Below are 6000 nucleotides of genomic sequence, written 5' to 3' on the forward strand. Positions count from 1 at the left end.
TGTACCTGCGTTTCGGTTGTAGATGCCTCTTGTTCATGGTAGCCTTAGATTTATAAAAATCTATTTATGTATATTTCAAACAGATGATGTATTTATTTCATACCAGCTTTGTAAATTCTAATCTTAGAAGCTCATGATTTGTTCTACCAGTTCTTAGGGAAATGTATCAGTTTTAGATATTTTCTTTTAATTAATTGCCTTATTAATTTCATTGGAATTAGTTAGTTGTTAATTGGATTACCTAGCGGGTTGGGTTAGGTATCATCATGACTAGTTGGATTTTGGGTCGTGACATGGAGTCTCTATAGTAGTGTCCTGAACATAAGCTAGGTAAGCCAAACAACCCTTCTCGACCATGTGTAGAGCCTTCAGGAAAGAGATAACCCGGCTAGATACACTGATAGACGACCCCTTCCACTCCAATCTAGACAACTCTGGCATTGCCAAGGTAGCGGTCTTGTCATGGCAATCAAGGATGGCGTGATACGAATATAACCAATACATGCCTAGGATAACCTCAAAGTCGGTCATGTCGATCAACAGAAGATCCACTCGAGTCTCATAACCACAGAATGTAACAACGCATGACAGGTAGATCTGATCCACAACAACAGAATCGCCCACTATAGTGGACACATAAACAGGAGTACCCAAGGACTCACATGGAACACCCAAGAAATGAGCAAATAGTGATGATACATATGAATACGTAGACCCTGGATCAAATTGTACCGAAGCATCCCTACTGCAGACAGAAATAATACTTATGATCATGGCATCTAAGGCCACCGCATCTGGTATGGCCAGAAAAGCATAAAACTTGGCTGGAGCGCCGACTAGCTGGCCTCCACCTGACTGGACTATAGCTGGCTAGCTCCCACCTGCCTGGCCTCCACTTCTAGGACGGTCCGTACCTATCTGCCCACCGCCTCTGGGTGGCCGAACGGCTGGTGCTGTAATCATGGGCTGATGACCGTGCTGCACTGCCTTGCCCCAAAGCCTGGGGCAGAACCTCCACACATGACTAAGATCCCCGCACTCAAAACAACCTCTTGGTACGGTGGACTGCTGACCTAAAGTCTGACCTTGATGGCCAGGATACCTACTGGAGGAACCCTGAATAGTTGGTGGGTGGTATGGCACTGAAATAAGGTCGCACTGGAGCACCCTGAGGAGGCGGCGGTGTTGGATACGTGGTCCTGCTATGCTGGCATGGCACTGAAATAAGGTCGCAGTGGAGCACCCCGAGGAGGCGGCGGTGTTGGATACGTGGGCCTGCTATGCTGAACTCTCCTAAACTGACCTATGCTCCTAGACGGAGCACCACTAAACCCTCCAGAATAACAGAACCGCTTGTCCCTCGGCATCTGCTCTTGGCCTCGCTGACGATAACCCTCAATCCTCCGATCTATCTCCACAACTAGTTGGTAAGAAGTCCCCATCTCAACCTCCCAGGCCATAGTGGCCTGAATACCTGAGTGCAACCCCGCAACAAACCTCCGTACTCTCTCTACCTCAATAGGAAGTATCATAAGTGTGTGGTAAGACAACTCAGAGATTCTCGCCTTATTATCGGTCACTAACATCTGACCCTGCTAGAACTGTGCAACAACTCTTCCCTCTAAGAGGGTGGAATATACCTATCCAGAAAGGTACGTGTGAAGTGGTCCCCAAGTCATGGGAGGAGAACCCGCTGGTCTACCAAGAAGATAGGAATGCCACCATCAACGGGCCCTGTCCTCCAGCTGGAAAGTAGTAAAATCCACCCTGTGGGACTCTAATATCCCCATGTTGTGCAGTTTGTCCCTACACCGATCAATGAAGTCTTGGGGATCCTCATGTCACTCACCTACGAAGACAGGAGGGTGAAGCCTGGTCCATCTGTCTAATAGCTTCTGCGGCTCGCCGTCCGCAGCTGGTCTAGGCTTAGGTACAGCTGTTGCAACTGGCTGGGCTCCGCCCACGAGTAGTGCACCCAGGATTTGATATACGGCAGCTGCATGCCCTGGAGCCTAAGCGGTAGGGGTCTGTGCTCCCCTCCCGCCTGAGATGTGGATGGGTCCGCTGGAAATAAACCGGCCTGATTCATAGAATCCATGAACTGAAGCATACGGCCCATGACCTCCTTGAATCCTGGTGCGGACATGAAATCACTAGTGCTGGTGCTTCTGCATGCACCTCACCCTGCTCCTCAATAATAGGATCCTCTACCGGATCCACTGGTGGTGTAACTAGAGCAACTCTGGGACGTCCTCGTCCTCGTCCTCTGCCATGGTCTGGAGCCCTCCCTTAGCCTCTAACAACAGGGGGAGCAACTCCTCCATGGTCGGGAGAATCAGCTGCGCGCGTTCTCACCATCTGTGAGAGAATAAGAGAAATATACTTAGTACAACATTGACTGCACGATAGGAGATGAAGAAAGAGTAGTTTCCTAACACCCTATAGCCTCTCGAAGATAAGTACGGATGTCTCTGCACTGATCCGCCAGACTCTATTAGGCCTGCTCATAACTTGTGAGACCTACGTGAACCTAGTGCTCTGATACCATGTTGTCACGACCCAATTTCTCCTATAGGCTGTGATGGCGCCCAACGTTACTGCTAGGCAAGCCAATAGTGAACTAACCATGCGAATTTAGAAATAGTTGATTTTTTACTTATTGAATAGATAAGCAGTGAAAAATTTCATGAAACGAGTATTAGACAATGTTTAAGGGCAATTGAGGTGAAATAACTAATCAAAATCAACAAATGTCTACTAGCCAAATTTCCAAGACCTGGTGTCATAAGAGTATGAGCTACTAGTAGAATATACAAAAAATACTACACTACTGTCTGAAATGAAGTAGACAGGAAGTAAATACAGAAGAAAGACTTCGGGTGCTGCAGAACGGGCTCGGAAGGCAGCTCACCGCAAAGTCTCGAAGTATCAGGAGTGTGCGCCGGGATGATAACCAGATGTCATGAACCAAAATCCAACTAGCCGTGATGGCACCTAACTTCACCCGCTAGGTAAGCCAAATAACAATAATCCGATTCAATTAATATTTAACTGACTCTAATACACTCCCCAAGGACTGGTAGTACAAATCATGAGCTTCTAAGATTAGAAATTACAAAGCTGGTATGAAATAAATACATTATCTATTCGAAATGTACATAAATAGATTTTTATAAATCTAAGGCTACCATGAACAAGAGGCAACTACGACCGGAACGCAGGTGCGTCTTCAAATCTAGCTCCCGTCGATCACAGCAATATCAACATCCAATATGTGCATGCAAGGTGTAGAAGTGTAGTATGAGTACAAACGACCCCATGTACTCAATAAGTAACAAACCTAACCTTAGGTTGAAAGTAGTGACGAGCTGGAACAAAGGTCAGGTTCCAACACCAATAGCCAAAAATAGTTCATAACAACGTAATAGAAGTAATAAAAGAAGTAGCTCAGAGATAAAATGCTCAGCTCGTTTACAGTTATGGAAAATAAATATTTTCTTTTCAAGTATGACAGTAAAACTCAAATCTTTTGTCGAAAGTCACCGAAATATGAGTAAGTCTGAGATCTGTGATTTTTCTCAAAGTCTTCAACAGGTAAATGTTTCATTTTCAAATGGCATGAGGGAAATACATCTCTATACCTACATGTCAATATGTATGAGAAGTCATGAGTGATGTGATACCGTACAACATGAGGAAAAATGCATCTCTATGCCTTTATGTCAAATGTGCATGGTGAATGTGATGCAACTCAGTGATAAAACCACATGCATACTCTCAGACTATCAATTCACTCAGTCCTCCCAATCACTTAGTCCTCACAGTCACCCAATCCTCCCAATCGCTCGGCACTCAGCACTCGCACTCAGTAGGTACCTACGCTCACTGGGCTGTGTACAGACTCCAGAGGGGCTCCTTCAACCCAAGCGCTATAATCAGCACGGACAACTCACGTGCTATAGTATCAATATCTAGATCCACACGGATAACTCACGTGCTATAGTATCAATATCTGGATCCGCACGGACAACTCACGTTCTATAATAAGCCAATCTGGCCTGTTGCGCCGTGCAGCCCGATCCCATAATTATCCTCACAATCAGGCCCTCGGCCTCACGCAGTCATCAATCTCTCCAGTCTTTCGGGCTCACAATGTCATGAAACTATCCCAAAATGATGTTATGATGTATCAATAAATAACAGCAGAGACTGACGTACAATATGCAATGAATGAATATGTCTGAGTATGAAATTACAGTTTAAACATATAATTTGACAGTAGAAATGACCTCAATGGGTCCCAATAATACCAATATTTACTTAAGCGTGATTTCTAACATGAGTCAAAACTCAGTTTCTCTAACACATAAAGATACATGGAAGAATACATGTCAATTGACCAAACATCTCTACGGAATCAACTGAGTCTCAATTTCTACGGGCACGCCCACACGCACGTCACCTAGCATGTGTGTCACCTCCAAACAATTCACATAACACGTATAATCAGAGTTCATACCCTCAGCTCCAAGATTAGAGATGTTAGTTACCTCGAACAAGCCGAATCCAATGTCGAGCAAGCTAAACAATGCTCCAGAAATTTCATTTTGCGCGTATCAACTTCCGAACGGCTCGAATCTAGTCACAATTAATTCGATTCCGTCAACACAAATTATAGGAATTAATTTCATATCAAAATACTAATTTTTCCATAAAATCCGAAATTACACTCAAATATCGCATGTGGGGCCCACTTCTCGGAACCCAACAAAAGTTACAAAATATGAACGTCCATTCAACCACGAGTCCAACCACACAAATTTTACTCAAATCCGACATCAACTCGACCCTCAAATCTTCAAATTAAACCAAGAGGGTTTTCTAAATTTTCCAAGTTAATTCACCAATTAAATGTTAAAAACAACCATGGATTCGGTTAATGTGACCAAAATTGAGTTAAGAACAATTGCCCCATTGTTTTCCTTGAAAATCTCCCGAACATCGCCTCTTCCCGAGCTCCAATCCGTCAAAAATGGAAAATGGGACGAAGTCCAATTTTCAGAACTTAAAGTTTATGGCCAGGTATTTTCCTCTATGCAATCGTGGGAAGTCCATCGCATTCGCGATGAACAAAAATACACTGCCTCCAAAATACACTATGCGATCGCGGACAAGGCTCCGCTAACGCGAAGAACAAACTAGCAGCCTCCCAACAATACACTACGCGATCGCAAATGTACTCATGTGAACGCGAAGCACACAGGCAACCAAGCATCGCGAACGCGTTGAAGAAACGTCCAACTCTTGCTCTCAGCTCAACCCTACGCGAATGCATGCAGACTTATGCGAACACGATGCCCAAATGGCAGCAACCTACGCAAATGCGTCTGAGGACTCGCGAACGCGATGAACAATTTCTCCCAGCATTCAAACAACTCTACGCGATCGCGATCCACACCCCGCGATCGCGATTAAGAAAACCAGATATTCAGAGTTCTGCAGAACCAGCAATGAAAAATGAAGGGAAAATAGCCTGAAATCAATCTGAAACACGCCCGAGCCCCTCGGGACCACGTCCGAGCATCCCAAAAAGTTCCATAACATAATACAAACTTACTCGAGGCCTCAAAACACACATAACAACATCGAAACTATGAATCTCACCTCAATTCAAAGTTGATCAACTTTGAACTTTTCAACTTCCATAACTCGTGCCGAAACGTAGCAAATCGACCCGGAATGAACCCAAATTTTTGCACACAAGTCATAAATGGCATAATGGACCTATTCCAATTTCTAGAATCGGATTGCGACCCCGATATCAAAAAGTCAACTCCCCGGTTAAACTTTCAAACTTAAATTTTTATTTTAGCCATTTCAAGCCTAATTTAACTACGGACTTCCAAATAATTTTCCGAGCATGCTCCGAAGTCCAAAATCACCATACGGAGCTATTGGAATAAACAAAACTCCATTCCGAACTCAAATTCATAAAAGTCA

Source organism: Nicotiana tomentosiformis, chromosome 1, assembly GCF_000390325.3.
Source record: "Nicotiana tomentosiformis chromosome 1, ASM39032v3, whole genome shotgun sequence".
Taxonomy (NCBI): domain Eukaryota; kingdom Viridiplantae; phylum Streptophyta; class Magnoliopsida; order Solanales; family Solanaceae; genus Nicotiana; species Nicotiana tomentosiformis.